This window comes from Rhodnius prolixus, unplaced genomic scaffold (assembly GCF_049639745.1).
Source record: "Rhodnius prolixus isolate KJV_2025 unplaced genomic scaffold, Rpr scaffold_4, whole genome shotgun sequence".
Classification (NCBI taxonomy): Eukaryota; Metazoa; Arthropoda; class Insecta; order Hemiptera; family Reduviidae; genus Rhodnius; species Rhodnius prolixus.
In genome coordinates, this window is record NW_027411614.1 from 42,557,146 (window position 1) to 42,577,887 (window position 20,742).

At 32.4% G+C, this 20,742-nt stretch overlaps 2 long non-coding RNA genes across 5 annotated transcripts in view; one reads left to right on the forward strand and one right to left on the reverse strand.

Moving 5' to 3' along the window:
• LOC141456523 (uncharacterized) overlaps window positions 1–20,742 on the reverse strand; it is a 37,395-nt gene that overhangs the window by 11,979 nt on the left and 4,674 nt on the right. For 2 of the 3 annotated variants that reach the window (XR_012459818.1, XR_012459819.1), the window contains exons 4-8: window positions 17,765–17,991; window positions 16,841–17,007; window positions 16,104–16,220; window positions 8,972–9,072; window positions 2,477–2,599 (exon numbers count right to left, since the gene is read on the reverse strand). This is a non-coding gene — a long non-coding RNA (uncharacterized lncRNA). Of the gene's footprint in view, window positions 1–2,476; window positions 2,600–8,971; window positions 9,073–16,103; window positions 16,221–16,336; window positions 16,434–16,840; window positions 17,008–17,764; window positions 17,992–20,742 lie in introns of those variants that run through there. The other variant, XR_012459820.1, reaches the window with a different exon arrangement.
• On the forward strand, window positions 1,621–17,633 carry LOC141456524 (uncharacterized). 2 transcript variants are annotated; one of them, XR_012459821.1, is made up of 4 exons: window positions 1,621–1,747; window positions 2,559–2,676; window positions 4,531–4,672; window positions 17,305–17,633. It is a non-coding gene; the product is annotated as an uncharacterized lncRNA (long non-coding RNA). The 2 variants fall into 2 exon arrangements; XR_012459822.1 differs by lacking the exons at window positions 1,621–1,747; window positions 2,559–2,676; window positions 4,531–4,672 and adding exons at window positions 16,217–16,368; window positions 16,526–16,596.

Consider the following 20,742-nt stretch of genomic DNA (forward strand, 5'->3'; position numbering starts at 1 on the left):
GACCTTTTTGCTAATATGTTTCTTAGAATATGTCTGATCTAAATAATTATGTTAATTACTTTGAAAATAAACAAATAAGATTAATGACCTTAAAGAAGGGGATGAAATGAGAATATTCATAAGTTGATAAAAACAAGACTATATTAAAGAGACTGTGTTTATATATCGATTCTCTTCTGTAATTCTGTTGCATATAAGATGTGAATATTTATATAGAGATGGCGGGTAAGGTTGACTTCATTGTACATCCTTAACATGACGTAATGATGCCAAAGATTTAACAATCCTTTTAAGGGATCAGTTTGCGACGATAGGAGGTGGAGGTGAGTAGGCAGGCACACTCTAGGCGTGGGCACTGTCACCAACGCTAACTACACACAGACAGACTCGAGATAGACAAGAGACTACTTGTTTAAAAGCTACACACAGACCGACAACAAACAAGACACTAGGTTGTTCTGGCTTTTATGTGTTCAATTTAGCTGGCTTTTAAAGTTTAAAAGTCTTATAGTATGGTAGAAATTAAGGACGGAATATGGACACGTGATTCTACAATAAATGAAAACATATTCACAATAATTTTAGCAATAATGATACCTACAGAATGTTTAAATATCGTGACTGTATGTCCTTGTAAGCTTCACATAATTCTGATAAAATCTCAAATTTGGTATTCACTTAACACCAATTCCAGAAATGTTTCAAAAGTTCTCCTGCTTCACGTTAGCTCGCTAAATAAGTTTGACCAACAGAATACTTGAAATAGACAAAATGGAGATCTTAGTACTTCGCATTACTAAATTGTAAAATCATTAAATCAAACTTTAACAAAATTAATAAATTAATCAGGTAAGAGCATTCACATGTGTTTTTCTTGCCACAATTCTCAAGGTTCTGTTCAAACTCCGAATTTGAGAAAACAAAAATTAATTATTAATAACATTAGCCAGATAGTGAAACTGAACATTATAAGGAAATGGCTCTTTGGAGCAAAATGACCCCCATATACCCTCTGAAAACTCCTAAAAAAAAATTTACCTAAACAAATTATTTAAATAAAAATTATTTTTCTTGGAGTACCTAATGTATAGTTTGGAGACAATAATTTCTAAACATTTAGACATTTTCTAAAAACCACTTTTTCGGAATCAGCCGCTTTAAAGCGAATATTGCCAGCGATAACTCAATTTCCAAAATTGGAAATGAACGCAATTCTTTTCTAATCTAGTAAGATAAAGTAAAATGATAAGCATGCTAATGAAATTTACCACTGACATTCAATTTTTTTGTCTTTTTAATAAACTTCCTAGTTAAAGAACTGGCGATTAGAAATTTAGCTTTAATTAATAGGAAATATAAAATATATTTGGAGGTTGCTAAAAGTTAAAGCCTACGTAAAAAAGAAACTGTGTGGTACGATAACCATGTAGGTGTAGCTTAAAGGTCGAACTGATCGAAAATATATGTGAACGAACAACTGCAATGATATTGACCCGAAAGTGGAGGTTTTCTTTCAAAAAACGAAATATTACTTGTGAAAGAATATCGTAGAATGACGTTAATTTCTCTTATATACGTTGTGCGCGTATGTATGTGTGCGGAGGATTGAAGCAAGGATACATTTAGGAGGAAACTATTTCTTTCCTATTCCTATTTTCAGTATCCTTGCTGCAATCCTTTGAACACTGGCCAATAAGAAACATCACATCTGTTCAAGAATAACCTTTCCTTAAGAAGGTTTTTACAGGTACCGTTTCTTGAATTCTATTATTTATGCAGAGCTCCTCTGTTACTAACTGCTTCAAATCACTTGTTCACAAATCATGAATTCCAGATTATTAAAGATCAGTCTGTTTGCAATCGTATCAATACAAACCCCATTGCACATACAATAAATATTTTAACTGATTGGTCAATCTCATCCTGCAAATTGTTCTGCAATCTTCTGAACTAATGGTAGGTGGCCTGCACACTTCCATCAAGTTTGCAACAAGTAAGCAGTTATTATATTAACAGTTAGGTATTCAAGTTTAATAATACAGTGCCTCTTATTATGTATGGCTGATTAAATCGTATATTGTTCTGATGATGATTCTTATGGAAAAATGCAGTGAGAGGAGCCTTTTTTTCGCATATTTGTAGAACAACTAAGTTGAAAAGAAATCTTTAAAAAAATTCATAAAAAACGCAGAGTAAAATCACTTTTTCGGTTGATAGAAACTTTCGTAAGGCAAGCGGCAAAACACTAAATTTGAGCTTTACGCTACTTTTTATTTTTGAGGTGTTCTATAATATTCATTCGTACAAACCACTATTATTTTTAAATTACTAAATTTCTTTGTCTAATAAGATTACTTATCAAAGCAAGTAAATTAATTCTGTAAATCAGCCATAACAGCAACACTAAGATTCATAGATCTCAGTCAAAGAGCGCCTTAATTTAAAAATAAAGCTGAGATCTAACAGGGTGACTTACTTCAGAAAGCATACATCCACTTGCGAATTAAAGATACGGACAAGCTTCGCTGTAGTCAAAGTTTGGCGTTCTTTCTGTACAGGAAGGTGTTTTTATGGTTGAAAACATGGCGCTGCCCATCTTCTGGAAACATAACAAACAATATCATTAATGTTGCTGTAACATAGGAAAACCTGTAGGACCGCTGCAATTATTACAAAGTAAGTATTAATACAAAACAAACCGATCTATTGGGTTTATGGGAGAATATTTGTTTTCTATATTTTAAACTTAAACATTTTCTATTTGAAGAGGGGATAATCCACGCTAAAGAGTTTGATAAAACAGGTTTTCCATCCCTAACTAACAAAACCATGTGAAGTATATGTCATCCATTAATTTTTCCATAGAATAATAAGTCTACTGACCAAATTAATGCCATTTTATCAAACATATTACATTATAACCAGCTTAGCGTTGGTGCAGCCATTCTTAAAGGGGTAAGAGAATGTAAAAGTTTGTTTAAAATAATTAAGAGAAATTTTCTATTATGATACTAGACTAAACTCAAGAAAAGGATTCGTTCATTATCCAAGTCATCTCCTTTCTATTGACTTATCCTCTCTCCCTCGCCCACCGGCTTCCACTATCTATAAGAATTTATAATTATGTGAATAAAAAAACTATCGATTGCAGAAAAATTACCATTTTAGTTTTTACTACCTATGACGTATTTTTAATTAAATACTTTCTCTACAATGCCAGCAGCAGTTCTTGAGGAAATCTATGAAACTGTGAGAATATTAAATAGACGTATAGATTGTGAGTGAAAGTAGATGGTAAGTTAGCCCTCAGGTACATGGTGAGAGTTTTACACTTTTGTTTTCTTTAAAAGTAAATTCATAACTATATCTAGGAGTTTATAGTGTTTCTTTATTTTGACTTAGATAGGCATTTAAAGTTGTTCATATTTAACGGGGCAAAAAATAGCTACTGTTATTCTGAAGTAACCAATAATTGCAATAAATAATTATAAACGAAAAAATCTAGCTCATGAGATCTTTTTTAAACAAATTATATCTTCTCCAAAGAGATAAATCATATGTTGATTACTTATACCACTGAAATCTTGGATTTAGATAACAAATCGATACATTGCTTGATCGGTCCATTCTATACAACTGGGGAGCAATAAATTACTTGTTTCAGTACTTTTTTAAAATAATCTCTTTCTCTCTGACACACGCACAACATATATAATCGACGTTTATCTGTGCCTACCTACTCCTTTAAATTTGGAAAGCAGTGAATTTAATGATTACCTTTTAGAAGGAGGACAGTGACTTGAACTAGTCTAGGGTTAACATTGAATATTGAAGTACTGAGCAAGGAGAAAAGTTCTCGGACTAGTATGTCGCAGGAAGAATAACAATTTTATGTATCGATTTTGTTCCATTCGAGTTAGCGATCAAAATCAATAGGTTTTCCACTTTCTTAACATTTTCCTGTAACTAGTTTCAACGATTTTCTCTAAACTTGAAAATGAATTACATACACGAACACTAACAACTTTTATCTGGATATTATTTCTAGTAAAATTTTCTTTTGGGCTACATTAAGGCGGATAGGTTGGTAACCTATAGTTTGCTAAGGGTACTTAAAGATCATTTTAGTGAAGTGAGCAGTTTTATAATCTAAATGATGTTTATAATTATTAAATTTTATACTTCTGGGATAAAAAAAAAAGAAAAAATTAGAACTCGAGTGTTCATAGTATGAACTTCATTCCGAATTACTCTTTTTACAGTTTCCCTATAGTTTTATCTCAATTTAAATTGCCACTATCTGAGTTAAGGTATTTCATTAATGTTAAAGCAAACCTTGCCAACGTCTCTGCTTTGTGTGTAAAGCCAACCTGGTTCATTGAGTGCCTCAAATTTCTCACAGTTTTAAACGGAAAGTTTAAAATATGATTTAGCGGTTTTCTCTTACAAGGATCAAACTTATAAATTTTCTTCAAATTTCAATTTTTATAGAATCTTGATTGGTTTTATTATTTAAATAGAATATTTCAGGAGAGTACGATCCCACCTTGAGTACACTAAGGTAAAGGAAAATCGTCCAAGCCTTTTACAAGAATACTCCCTTCACTCCCAAAAAAAACTTCTGTAAAGTGGTCATCGCTAAGTTACTGTAAGATCCCATAATGGGCCCAATGTAAGTATGACGTTTTAATTAATATTCTGTGATGTTTATTACTTGAAGTAATTACAAGCATATCAAACACATACCAGCAATTAAAAACAACTTTTTTTTTGACACAATGAAGCTCAAAATTGTTAATTTCGATAGACAAACAATTCCTAAAAAATAATACGCGATCGCAATACTTCCTCTTTACCAAGTATAGGAAAGAACCCATTCAGTAAAGAGGTACTTCCAGTTGAGAGTTTAAGATAATATCCTGTCAGATTCATTGATGGCGGCCAAAATGAGCTGTCTGATATTGTTTTTGATCAAGTAGTACACCTAACTACACTTACTCAGACTCATGGGACTCAACTTAAACTCAAAATTTTCGATACGTTACAGCACTTCTACCAGTAAGTATATTTTCAAAGAGAATGTAAAATTCTTAAAACCTCAATTTGATGTTTCGCTTGGGTTTCCAGAAAATCATCCAGAAACTGTTGATCAAAAATAGGTTCCTAAAAATACTGTTTATTTTTATTTTTTAACTGTACTTTATTTTTTTAAAAAGTGATTCATTCGGTTCTCATATAGTACCGATATTTGCATCTAGGGCCCACAATTATACAGCTCCTCTCCTCATATTGCACTTACAAGAATCCTGCAGTCAAAAATGAACTATTCGAAGTTTGACATTAGTCTATCAGAATCATAAACTTAACTAAAAGCCTTCACATAGTGGTTGCATATTCTGATGGCGGTAGTTCCAGATTGTGTGAGTGTGTATGTATAGGATGCGTTAGACACGGCCGCCTGCAGTCATATTCCTCCTTTATGTTCTACTTGTCAATATTATATACCACGGCGAGCCCAATCTATACACTGCTATTTACTGCTCTTCTATACGCTTGGTGATTAGTTCCATATAGAAAGTTTATCTACCTTTCGCCAAAACTCCTTTCATTAGGTTTTCTTATTTATTCTATTATAACCAACAATTATCTTCCTAGCTACAATCGTTACTTTTTTTTTATTGTCTGGCCGTTTGTATGATCATAACTAACACTTCATGTGTTTTGACATTTTTACCAACTGATAACTACAAAATTTTTACAATTTTCTTAGTTTCTGTGACTCTTCCTCGTTAGAAGAAAGTATTGTAATCGGGCCGATTTACGATTTTATGTTTTTACTAGAAATATCCGGCTTTCATTGCTGAGATTTTCATCTCCACTAAGAGAGGTGAGTCTCAGCCAAATTTTCATAGCAGCTACAAAGCTTCTATGTACAGTAGTGTATAGAAACAGAGGTGGAAGCTAGCAAACTAATGCAGGAAATAACTACAGACAAACAGTCAAACTATAAAAAGGCACCCACACATACACGCACACATATTTAAGCCTACGTTCGAATTTAGTATAGTAGTACAAAAAAAAAAAAAAAGAACAGATACTAAAAGGTTCTATAAAAGAGGGTCAATTACTAGAGAAGGCCTTCGTCCAGAGGAAGTGGGTAGTTGGTACGCCTCACTGATCATTTAGGTTGGCACTCCTTACTAGTGTAAGTGTTCTATATATATAGAAAAAGATAGAAGGAGTAATAGATACGGAACAATAGGCCATGTCTGCTAGTCTGCTACTATAGTAGTATTTCTATTACTACCTATTCAGAGTTATTGGTCTGCTTGGGCATGAAGCTGATGATTAACAGCAGGAGAAGAGGGGAGCAACAATACTGATTCAAACTCTACCAATCTTCTAATCAGTGTTATCTTGATTAACTTATTTTACTGATCAATGGTGATTAAAAATCAAAATCGATGATTGTACTAAATAAATGGCATCTTCTCTTGACGGAGAAATAACATGCTTATACTGTTTTTCCAGTTTAAAGAAAATCAATGTAGATTACAATGGATTAGTGTTATTTACGGTTTTCACAAACTGTGTTAGTAAATAAGTTCCAAAAATGACAAGTTTGGAGAAAATTTAGGAATCAAAACTTTAGGAATTATAAAAGAAAGTCGTGTGAGTGTCCATCCCGAATTTCGTTCCGTAATCACAGCATCTCAAAATAGATGAAGATGCGTTTTCAATCATTTTGACACAGACAGAAAAAATTTTAAATTTGCAAATTGGTTTACACAAGAAATAAATAATTTAGGTGACCTTGCAATAGGCGATTGATGATGGACACATGAATTAGATAATGATCTAGAGAGGTTAAATAGATAAAATTACCCCCTCCTTCCCGGGAGGAAGGCAGTTTTCATTAAACAAGAGTAACTCTAAAAATTACTGGTTGGACGGTGGTTATAAACTAGGTACACTATTTAAGATCATCATAGTGATGATGATGTGCGTGCGAGTGTTTTTGTGAAATATGAATGCATTACATCATCAGAAAAAAACAACAAAAAATGCGGTAATTGTTACTTGCCCCTTGTTTGCTATAAATAGCAACCTTGTACAATTATGACAGTGTATTGTGTATTCGACTCTCTTTACGAATTTTTTTTTAACTTAGTCTCCCCAGTACAGCTCCAAATTAAGATTTATGTTGAGATATGAATATGGCAGTGGCAGTGGTCGATTTGTGTTGTTTGTGAGATCTGGTGTGTTTACAGGTTATTTGACAGCCATATAAGGCCTTGAAGAGAAAGTGGCCTCAGTCCATAAATGGCAAGTGTTATGTAGGTGGAGCTAAATGCCTTATAGAGTGCTCATGTCACTATTTGACCAGATGGTCTCTTTTACTACAATACCTACTCGACAACTAACTAAACTTATGTCTGTTTGATTGTAACGCTGTATTTCCAATGTTCATTCTAAAAAAGATATAATTTTATTATATTGTTGTTTTTAAAAAAGGTCTTTTTCAAGGTTTTTGCCCCTCCACAGAATATTTAAAAACTTCGGGAGTAGTCTCATAGCTACAGCCGAATGGAATTAATGTTAAATGATAATCAACTACTAACAGAAATTGTAGTTTGCAGACGACCGAGTTCTTCATTCGCGAATAATTAAAGTAAAAAAAGACAGTAGTAGCACTTCGGATGAATAAGATTTGACCGAAATCTTTAATAGATCCAAAGGCAATTAAAAATAAAAACTCAAATTGAACTATTTGCGATTATTCTTTGTACGTTACGATGTTCACTTACAGTCACTCATAAATATAGAAGAATAAAAATAGATTATTTCCAGTCAAAGAATACTTGTTTAGTAAGATTCTACTAAAATATAATTTACATATAAAATACATTCAACTCATCGTGCAAAAGTTCTAAGTGAATGTTTTAAGTTAGCTGATTAACGATTCAACCAGCTATTCAGGCTGTCCTAACAGAACTCTCATGGATGTTAGGGCAGCCAAAACAGACAATCTTTAACTGCTTCCTAATAGTTAGTTGTATTACAATCTTTTGTTATTTCAAAATTTGAGCTAATTGAAAGCATTAAAAGCCGTTACCCTCAATTATTATTACTAATTATACGCCCTCTTCTAACACAATTAATAGATTGGATAGAATTGCTATTCTACTTAACATATGAGTTCACCACTTAGAACGCCCAAGTAATCAAATACATTTAAAAACTTAACTACTAATAAATAATAATGAAGAAATTTATTAGAACTTTTTGCTAGCTGAAACGTAGAAAAAACTAAGTGCACTGAAACTAAGTGAAGGGAGATTTTATTTTAAATAATTTAATCTTTCTGCTATAATTGAAAATAACTCTAAAAGGAAACCATTAATTGATCAAGATTGATCACCTTGAGACAGCCAGATTAGCTAGCAGGTTTAGAAGAAATCTTTTATAACGTTCTCCCTGGCTGGACACGGCCTATCGCAAACGATCAGTTCAATGTTATCACTGGAGAAGTGACTGATTAATTGAGCCCCGAAATCCAGGACGGATTACGGCCAAAAACCATAGAATAGGAAACGTCAATAGTAGTAACAAAATAGAAATGGCAAGTTTGAGCTTTCTGTGTCTTTTCGATTCTCTAATACTCGTATTCTATTCCCAAGCTAGGAGTCGTTTTTTGTTAAAAACGGGACAAGATTTCCCTAAATGTGCTCAATAGGTAAAGGATTTCAGTTCAATAACAATTATTTGAATGTGAACAAAACTTAGATAAAAACTGATTTTATGGAAAGCATGCTCAACATGCTCAATTTTCTTTCACTCCTCCTCAGCGCTCCTTAAAAAGACTATTTCTAGTTTATAGTGAGCATAAATTTTGAAACTTTGGCATACGACAATATTTTATTGTAATATTCTTAAGAGAAAATAATGAAAACTAGTAAAATATATTTACCAAACTAATAGAAAATGCACCATTCGCCATGGTAGTAATAGAAAATAGAAGATAACCTTGTCACATGATTGACTGCCGGTGATTCATTATTGACGGTGTAGCTATGGGCAAAAACAATGTGTGCTATAGAGTAGAATAATGATTAAAGAATACAAAAAAAAATTAATAAGAAATTCATTTATATACAATATATATTTCTTACTAATAAGTTAACAATGCTACTGTGTTCGCTGATATGTGATCAGTTTAATTTAATTAAATTAGTTTGTTCAACTGAACATTAATTAAATTAAAAAGAATCTTCGAAAAAATTAACTACTAATATTATTTTTATAGATTTTCATTTGCGCATTCAAGCCACTAACAAAAACAGATATGTTCGTCTGACCATTATTTTGTATAGAATTTGTAATCTAAGTTTGTCTACGTATTGAAGTTGTTGTAGCATATATCAGTTGACCAGATAAGTTATACTTCAATACGTAGACAAGCTTATAAGCGAAATAGGATCACAATTAGTTGGGAAGTGGTGTCAATCCCCTCTCTATTCTCTTAATAAAATTTTCCAGGAATAATGTTTCAAACAATAGTTGTAGACGTCAAGGGTCTCAAGAATCAAGCAAATCTTATATCCTTAACAAAAACTTACAGTTTAAAATGTTAAGTATAAGGGTTGATTAAACGCCAAAAGGTACACAAATCAGCAAGTACCCAACATTTCATTAATACTTCATTAATATTTAAGTAATTTTACTGCATTAAATTTCATTTATTTTTTTGAATTTATTAGAGGTCACAGACCCTTATGCTGGCCATTTTCGTCTACAAAATATTTGTTCAAATAGAACACTATTTCTTAGATTGACTGTAATATCTAATCAACAAACTATTAATCACAGGTTAAAAAAAAAAACTTTATAAAAAAAAAATATGAGGTTAAAAAATTCAAAAACTTTTTTCAAAAATGCTTGCACCAACATTCATCAATGATTTTGTTTATTTTATTTATTTATTTTTATTTTTAAATAAAAATCTTCGGTTTAAGTTCGTAATTCGATTAAAGCAATTGTTACTTTATTTAGTAGTCAAGCGTTTTTAATAATAGGTAATAATTAATCTGGCTTTATCGCAAATAATATAGTTTTCTTCAATTCTCAATCTAGGTATTCTTACCGCAGTGTTATATATTTGGAATATAAGATATGCATATTTTTATGACAGCTAATTATACCAGTATTTTACCTACTATAAGTAAAATTAGAGGGACTACATTAAATTACAATTGAGAAATGAATAATTATTGTTGAATAATTTACTGGATATTACCTATGCGTTATTTGTACTCACAAATACTTCGGTAAGAAGAATTCTAGACTGAAATATTGTTTTAAATCCGTGATTCAAATTTAAACAGTAGCCGACTCTAACTTTGTCTTTTTCTATTTTAACATGCATGTATATGTGACTACTCAGAATAAAGGGCCTAATAAAGATAAATCAGAAGAATAATTTGGAATAAAGCTATAATAAAGTACCTATTTAATTACGAAGATATAATATACATTTTATCATAATTATAACAAAAAATAAAATATTATGAATGAACTAAGGGAAGGGATTAGCTATGCGGTTAGCGTATTGGATTCCCACGTGGAGGTTCCGGGTTCGAATCCAGCTGCTGACCCTTAGATTTTCTCTTCCTAAGAGCTTCTTACAGCTCACTGGCCGGTGATGGACAGTGTTGTCTGTAACGAGAGAACACTGTCCGGAGGCCGGCAGTACACTGAAAAAAACTCCGGGCGCCAATAACCTCAGTTGTTGACGCGATTTAAATCAATAAAAAAAAAATTATGAATGAACTGGCCAGCATAAGGGTCTGGTGACCTCTAATAAATTCAAAAAAATAAATGAAATTTAATGCAGTAAAATTACTTAAATATTAATGAAGTATTAATGAAATGTTGGGTACTTGCTGATTTGTGTACCTTTTGGCGTTTAATCAACCCTTATACTTAACATTTTAAACTGTAAGTTTTTGTTAAGGAGATTTTTGGACTTTTTGGATAGATTTTTCTTTTTGTCTGTTTTGCAAAGTTACATATCTGCTTTACAGATTTTATTAAAATTTGGAATAATAAATTCTACCATTATAACCTAAAAAGGTGTTAAGTCCGAACCGTAACTACCACTGGAGCGATCTTTTTAAAGAATGATTATAGTTGCGGTCCCCCAAACCATCCTCAATAACAATTTTTTAGAGAAAGCGTTTTGAATAAAATAGGAAGGTATTTGTACGTAAATAGCAAAATTAAAAAGCGATTTCAGTACTTCCTTTTAAGAGGAGTAAGAAAAATAAACTGCGATTACAGTACTTCTCCCTAAAAGGCAAATATTTTGAATCGAATTCATTGATGTAAATAGGTTCACTCATTGATAATTTTAACGATTGCAGTACTTCCTCTTAGTAGGTGTAAGAGCATGGTGGCACTTCACAGCCACGTAGAGGAGCTTTAACCACTTCTTCGTGGTAAATTTTATCCAAATCGAACTAAGCGTAATAGAAATATTGGTAATAATAGTATTAGAAAAGGCCTTACTTGGGTGGGGCAAACTCCCCTCCTTATGAGTCATAGCGACGAGACTTTTAAAGTGCAAATCTGTACAAAATTTCGATTCGAATGACACTTCATTCATGAAAATCGGTTCACGTTTCGATAATTTGAAACGATTACCATACTTCCCCCTAATAAGGGTAAGAGCAGAACGTCGTTTAAATGTTACGTAGGAGTGCCCTAAACCTTTCATCCTGCCAAATTTTATTAAAATCGGGTTAACATTTTCAGAGTTATTAGTAATAATAATTTTGAGAAGGGGCCTCACATATATGGGGCTAACTCCTCCCCCATTTGATGTACAGCGTCGAGAAAAGGCACATCTACATAAAATTCCGAAACGAATGACACCTCATTCATGAAAATCGGTTCACGCGTTTAGGCGCTACGTTGTTTACAAAAAAGGTAACAACAAGAAGAACAACAACAACAACAACAACAAGAACAAGACCAATTTTTGAAAATGCCGTTTTTGCTCATTTTCAGTAACTTTTTTCTCGTAATATATTAAATCTGGGTTTTGACAAAAAAATTACAGTTATAAAGGAGGACTTGCCCTATAATTTAAAGAAAATTTGGGAATTTTATCTTTTATAGAAAAAGAGAAAAAAATTGTCAAAGTTGGGTGTTTTTCAACGTTACACTTTTTCGTGCAGTTTTTGATGATCAACCCTTATACAACTGTCCTACCGGACAGTTTTAATATGTAATGATGTTTACATAAACAAATCACAAGGGCAGGCTTATCACAAGCTACAACACTAAATAACCCTAACTTCTGACAATGACAACCCCAATGTCTACGCTGTTAAATCTCAAAGACGGTTTTAGATTTCTATACTTATTCTTTTATTTACCACGATCATGTCGAATTTTCGAGCTTATCAATGGAAATATCTCTGTTAGAGTCCTCTAAATCAGAAATAGTGGTTCATGTGAGAACTCCAGCTTAGAAAAAACGAAAAATCGCAAGTAGTTCAACCTTAATATTTTGTTTGGTTATCCCAATGGGATCTGAGATACGGCATTGTGCCCGCCAATCTCTAAAGAGCCATTTTCTATGGTCCTGTCACTTACCAGTTTAAATCTGTGGGTGAAATTCCAAGATGAAAGAAAATTCTTTATCTGGAAGGAATCAGATCTAACACTTTTATCTCACTTTTCTTGGAAAATTCTTTGTAAGCCAGTTTTGGAGAGGAATAGAGGTAGGCTTTTCTCTTATAAAGTATTCTTTCAGTGAATGTAAGATCAAGGATAATGTTAGTAAGAATATATGTTTCAAAATTTGGAGTTTGAAGAAAATATATGAATTAGAAAATCTATTATTAATTGAGAATTAATTGAGAAGCGTAGCAAGAGAAAGTCTTGTGAGTTGGAACAATTGCGATCGTCGGCTAAATATTATAAAGCTATTTGATAGGGCTGGGCCTAAGCTAGAGGATAAGACACAAGAGTTACCGCATATTGTGGCCCGCGCACTTTTAATAACACAAACAGGCACTACAGAATAGTATTAATTAAAATAGAAATAACTGTGAAAGTTAATTAAAACTAAAGTTTATTATGTATATGAAAGTCAATAAAATGTTTTTGGCGAGGTTGGCAACCAAAAGCTAGATTCCTAGCTAGCGGTAGTTTGTGGTTTCAGTGACTAAGCATAGGCGACTTCGCAGCCTTACAAATACACTATTATACCAGTGATTGTCTAAGGAGGAATATAAAAAAAATTATTAATCATGTATCATCCATTGGTGCCTTGAACAAGTAATTTTCTCACCGGATAGAGGCAGATATTTTTGATCAATTATTTTAACTATTCAAAGGAAGTAAATGAAATCAGAAAACTATTCTGTAAAGTCCCTCTTGTGCACAATTTGTTAACAATATTAGTTAATTGCTTAAGAAAAAAATTTACTTATTCATGATAAGTAATTAACAAGATTATTAGCGATACAGTTACGAACAAAACAAGCCAAGTATGAAGAAATGAACGGTTAATTTAAATGAACTCGATTAACCATGTGTTTCCTTCATTGGTTTAATTTTTTTTACACACTCCAATTCATATTAATTGACTCAATTTTTATATTTTTAAAAATCTTGCGTGAAATATCACACGACTAAACTCCCAAGTTTACATTTTCTTCAAATTCCGAATTGAAAAATATAAATAACCCTGAAATAACATCTTACTAACGAAATTTCCCGTGGATTGAATTTTACTAGAAAATCGATTCAATTAAAAGTTACTGATCTGAGTTTGTAATTTATACATAGTATATACGCGAAGTTCAGAGTAATCGTAGAACCCCAATGCGAGAAAATCTCAAAAAAGTAAAAAATATCCGCGTTAATCAGAAAGTACAACTACCGGTTGAGAGATTTCGGCCTACTAACTTTCTGTCAGCTCTTACTGGAAACACAAAACGATGTAATATAACGATGTTCCAATACCAAAAGAGCCCAAGATCACACCCAACACCCGATCAGTCACATCTCTAAAAACAATCAACCTTTGAGGTTTTTAACAGTTTCGAGTTTTTAACCAGCTAATTACTAGGCACAAAATGAGAAAATGCCAAAGTACAATTTGAATATGAAATCCAAATCAATGTGCAACGTTAAATTGCCAATAAATACCTTGAGAGATAACACCTGATCCCTAGGTTGACAAATGAAAATGGTTGAAATTGAACAATGTGTACATTTAAGTGATAAGTAAATAACGGTTTTGGATCACGGAGACTGACTGACCTAAATAAGGCATACGTATTTAAAGGGATATCACAACTGAATCTTTCTCTAAAAACTTAAAATATGAAACTACCGTAATACTTTTACCTAATAAAACAACGTAAAATTAATAATGACATATCAATATTTCAACTGACATATCGCCCAAATTAATATCGTTAATTAAATCACCTGTTAATTCAAAAATATAAAACAGATGGCATTTTTATTTATTTATTTGAATGAAAGAAATAAAACTTGAAAAATGTAATAAAAAATTTTACAGTTGACTGTACCAGTGAGTATAATTCAGAGGAGAGAACGTGGGTGACTCAAGGAGAAGTTTTATGAAAGGACTGTTTAAGTCATTACTATGTTTGTTTTTATGTATGATCAACCAACTGTTTGTTCTGATTGATTAAATTTTCTTTAATATCTGGAATAACTAAAATAGTTTATTTTCTTTAAAAAACATGACGTCATCTAATTATGTCAAATATATCAGTAACTTTATATTATAATAAATTTTGTGTATTCTCAGCACTTGCAATATCTTAATAAAGTTAGAACTTTAAACTCATTAAGAACATTAAATTAAAATTAATTTTTATTATTTCAAACTAAACGCATTCTCTCTGTAGTACATAATTTATGCAGATAAGCATATTATATTTTAGTATCAGTCCCCTTTAACAACGGAAATAATCTAGCTTCTATCTCACTTCATCAATATTTATAAAAGCTTGTGTCTGAACAAAAATCTGGTGTGAACATATACGTAACTTTCTATTACCACCACAGTTTAAGTAATTTAATTTTTTTGAAACTTGTAATAAAAAGTCAGCGGTATTTTTTTTTGTTATCACACATTAAGGAAAGGAACCATTTTCGAAAAATTAGCTAAACACTAAAATCCTATTCAATAAAGTGACACTTCCAATCAGCCGATTAACAAATCTGGAATTTCGGTTACATATTCTGTAGATGAAAAGGTCATTACTTTGCACTGAAGCACGTTATAAGGAAGTCTAAACTCCTTAACCAAGAAATACCATTACAAAGCCACGCTTCATAACCACTAGTGCACACCCGAACTTAAATACTGGTAAATGAATTGGTTATCCTGGAAATTGTAGTCAGCAATTTCTACTCAGAAGGAACTTCAGATTTAAGTTACGCTATTGTTTACCAGCAGATCGAAACGTTAAAATATTGCACATATATTCTTTGCTAAATCAAAAAGAAACTGAGAGTGTCTACGTATGTGGATTAATTGTTGAGTCTGACAGGAAACGAATAGCTCTAAAGCCAACATAAAGGTGCAGAATGAAGATATAAAAACTATAAAATGGCTATTAAACTGCGAGGAGTAGACGCAGAGTTTACGGTTTCTAAACATTCTCACTAAGAGGGATAAATAGGTTGCAGAGGCTAATGAACCTTCCTTTAATGCAACCGGAATATATATATATATATATTTTATATATATTCCGTATATAAACATATATATTATATATATATATGTTTTCCTCATTAGCAGTCCTTTGGCGGAGGCAGAAGTATTTCTGCACTAAATCAATAAATTACATTTATTACTTTTTTTTAATAATATCTATTACTTATTTTACGACTAGCTGTTTGTAGGTCAAAACGGATGATCCACAAAAAGGAATTTAAAGATAAGTAGCTTTATTGTCCTGTAATAACCTTCAATTAACTTTTATCTCAGATATGGAGGGACAGTTGCCAGTCATTCAGTATATAAAAAGTACTTTAAAGATACTTACTTATTTGGAAAACAAGCACTTCGCGAGTAGTTTAACTGGGACAAATATTATTGCCATGAGAGAACAGATTCTGACTTCATCTTGCAACAGCTAATATTCATCCCATTAGTACAGTACCTTAAAAACACATTGCATTGAAACAATATTACTCTACTACTTGTTTTCTTTTTTAAATATTACTAGTTTCAATCTCAATTAATAAGAAACAAAATTCTGAATCATTGGATACCTACATTTATGCATCTGCCATGATGAGAAAAAGAAGGTAATCTAACTAGAAAGTTACATGGAATAAATAACCTTAACATTAAAAATAACCTGCCTTTTTTTTGGGCGCTAAAATCAAATAGAACAAAATTTTACAATTAAAATCTTTTAGAGTTTTTGAAACATCTAATTACTTTTTTATCTTTCTTTTTTAGGTTTTACCAACTGTGTAATTTAGGTTTCATTAAATGCACTCTGGAAATTGGATTCTGTGTATGAAGACAAAGTAGGATTTAAGTTTCTAATTTCTTTTGTCGATAGTTAGCGTAATATCTTAGTATAAGCGTAGAATCATTAAAAAAAAATACTTCTGTGGATAGAAATTCGGCCAATTAGTATTGCCCTAGACGCCCAGCGAAGTACATTTTCTGAGACCAGCTACCTGTATGAACCTAAATTTTCCCTTCCCACAAACCCTTTAAATCTCACTTCCAAATAAAAAGTATTATCTGAAAATAAAGAACACTGACCGAGTTCGAAGGTGTGCTCTAGATTTTAGTGTGATGTTGATCCGCGTATGGAATGTCAGCTAGACTTGGAAGTTACCTACACCAACTCTTTTCCAATGCGGGTTTAAGAAATGATCCTCAGCCACACATGCTACACGTAAAATTTGTGATGTCCCATAATTCAGGGCCTGCAAACAGACAAACTTTTAGCACAATCAAAAACATTAAATGATTTAAATAGGCAGCTTACTGCCTGTATGTATTTTCAATATGAATTTATACTCCAATTCATATTATGTAAATGCTTAGGAGTCTCTAGAACAGAGACTTAGTATTCAACTTAAGGACACCTTTAAGGTAGGATGAGAAGAAAACAAAAACTATATGTAACTATTTCTATTTCAAACTCGTATTTTTCTTGAGTACTTAAAATTACTAATTTTTTATCGGAGTTTTTTACTCATTTCTGTTTACTAATTGACTAGGCTTCCATCACATCAGAGGTAGATTATCAGTTTGATGAAGAGAATTCTTCACTTGAGTTTTCGTCTCACACCAGACTTGCTGATACCTGAGAGCTGAGTCATATTACGATGGATAAAATCACGCTATTATCGAGCACTGAGGAGACCTAACTCCATTTCCAATTATATGTGTATATTCATATTAATAATTATACTAAGTATACGAATATGTAATATTTAATTTACACATAAAGTTAATTTATGGCAGTGTAGAACATTCTGATGAGTATGTATATTCAAAGAATGTAAGTTAATAAAAACTTCTTGCAGAAGTAAGATGTTTCCCCACGTTAACATTTTATACAATCATACATTTTAAAAATAAACATGGATTTTCATTTCTTCAAACTGTAGGAAAAGGAGGAACATTTGTTTACCAGATGTTGAGGGTTGAGTGAGGTAAAAAAAAATATGGTATTACCTTCTTTAAAGAGGGGACAGTTTGTACCATTTTGTAGAGAAAACCTTTATTAGTTCCTTATTAAACGTCTCATCCAATGTCTGGTTCTTTTCAGCAGAATGGGGAAGTATTTATCAATTAATGCTTCTTTAATTTTAGCAACTAAGCAGCCATGTATTTTTCTTTTTGTTTAATTGCAGAAAGTCTGCTTGGACGGTTAATAGTGGGCACTCCTGGTCACAGCATAGCTGAAAAAACAATGCTTGTAAATCTCGGCGTCATTTTTACTGGATCGTAACATGCTAGGGGTCTTAAAAAACTAAATAATTATTTTTACTAAGCGGCTCTGGAGGCGGAGTTAAAGTCAAATCCATTAAAATGTTTGTTGTAACCAAATATCTTTCTTGTTCACCGAAATAGCAGCCTGCACATAATATATTTTGAGTAAGAGGGTGAAAAAGAGAGCAAGATAGTTTTCATTCACGTTACGCTATCTGTAGTGTAGTCCCACATTTCAGCTGCCAATATATTCACCACTGGTAAATAAGCTGTCTGACTGCAAGAGTGATTCATGGTGTTCGGCTAGGATTTCTGCAAGGACCCCAGTGTAAGAGAAGAAGTGGCTAGTTCATTTCATCCTGCAGGTTACACCTTATCTTATTATGGAAGTGTTTATAGAGATGGTGCAGTAAATCCAACTGCAGTTACAATTTTTATTGCTCTTCCCCCAAGTAAGGGAGCTAACCTGATATGGCCCAACCCAAATAAAACTTAAGAAGTTAGGATTTTCAATAATATATAACAATACAAGTAATTAGTAATGAGTATATATTTTCATCAGATACCAACCCCTCTCAACAAAATTGAGTAAATTAGCATTTCCGCTTAACGACACAACAGATTTTTCTTCAAATTTGGAATTAAACTTACATATTGAATTTCTGTGAGTATTATAAAGGTAATGTGGTCGACGTGAATAACATGTTATTTTAGAGGGAAGTCACCACTCTCCATAACTGTCTTGTGAAACACTTTTCTAGGATATGGTTCAAATGAAAGTTATAGATTTTCGTGTGGATAATAAAAGCATCGTTACCACCGTTTTCGAGCAAAATCGACTTGGCGTACTGGCCCTTAAGACTTGGCTGAGTTCAACTGAAAGGTTATTATTGAATCTTACAGCGGCACAAATTCGTTTTATATAAAATTTTTACTTTTTACTACTTTCCGGTTTTCAATTATGATACTTTGTCTATCTCTATCGCACAAGCACACATTCACAGAGATGGAGGAAGAGTAAGAGTGAGATCTGTTCCTAAGAACTACTTCTTTTTTGTCAATCAGGGTAATTCAAATCGTTCACTTGGTAAAAACCTAAACTCAAAAATCTTCTTTTTACGAGCGACAAGCGAAAGTAAGAACTCAGAAAATTGTATAACGTTCGACAAAAACACTACTACACTGGAAGAGAAAATAATAAAAGAAACAAAATTCCGTCATTTTGGTAGAAAGTGCTCTAATCTACGAATAAAAAGTATTTTTCATAACACATATTAATATAGTAGTGCGTCATCTAGTGCAGTAAACTAGATCAGACTGCTAAACGCAGTTACATAGTGTAAAATAATAATAATATCCAGGCTAACATCACGATTTCATATAAAACATACATTTATGTTAGTTCAGAAGTTATGTTTTTTACTTTGCTTTTGGAGAAAGCAGAACACGATACCACGATGTTATATTTCTTTTACAACCTATTCTTTGCTTTTATGGACTTACAGTTGCGAAATATGTTTTTATTCTTTAATAAGTTAATGAAACCAACTTTATTAAATATCATAAACCACCTCTAAAATAAAAAAAAATGTTTTCTCTTTATTTAGGATTACTTTGAAAGAAAAATAATAATAATAATAATAATAACAATTTAAGCACGTCAGGATTTTTTTTTTTTTTTTAAATTAAGGAGCGTAAGCATTTGAGATCATTGGAGCTTGCTTATTGTTTTTTTCAGTGCACTACCTGCCTCTAGACAGTGTTCTCTAGTTACAGACAACATTGTCCATCACCGAACAGTGAACTGTAAGGAGCTGCTTGAAAAATCTAAGGACCGGCAGATGGATCCGTTCCAGGATTTTCACATGGGAATACAGTGCTCTAAAAAACTGAGCTAATCCCTGCCCTTGAAATATGTAATTATTCTTAATGAAAATACATCTTTTTACACCTACTCGACTTTCACTTACTGCTCAAGATGCAATGCAGAGGTGAATGTTCAACAGCTTTCAAAGGAGTCTAAATTAGATTAACCGACACCTGAGACAGCGAACCTATATCTACGAGTACTTTCCAATACACATGTAACGAGTAGGAAATGGGTTTATGAGAGTAGTTTTTCTAAAAGCAAAGTATGAAGGCAAGTAAGTTAAAGGTGCCTATGGTGGGTGTAGCGTTGTAATTCAGTGATTCCAGTAAGAAACATCCTGGCTTTTTTTGGAGTTAAATAGAGGGTTGCGATTAGAATAGGAAACTCTTGAGGGCAAGTACAAGTTTTTTCAGGCTGAAATAATTGAATACTGTTGTCTGTTGAAGGATGTTTCTAAGGAGGATAGTGCTGCCGCAAAACCTTGTTAAGTTCAAAACTAGAAGTGAAGACAGCAGAATATTGAATGACCTTATTTAGACTAGTACTGTGCAGCTCTTCTGGACGCCTAGTCATGCCGGGGTAAAAGGCAGCTTGAGAACGAACGAACTGAATAAGGCAAGTTTCTCGATATCGTTTTCGAGAGTCTCAAGCCAACATTTGTCATCAAGGACAATATGTGTAAGAGACAGATTAAGGAATTGAAGATGAAAGGTATTGGAGAAGCGCTAGACAATGACAGGTAAAAGATTTGTGATAGGCATTAAATGGGGAAGCATGAAGTTTCTTCAGTCGCTGAGGAAGATTCAATTCAGAAATTTGCTTAGAACTTACTTAGGAGATCTGGAGAGTT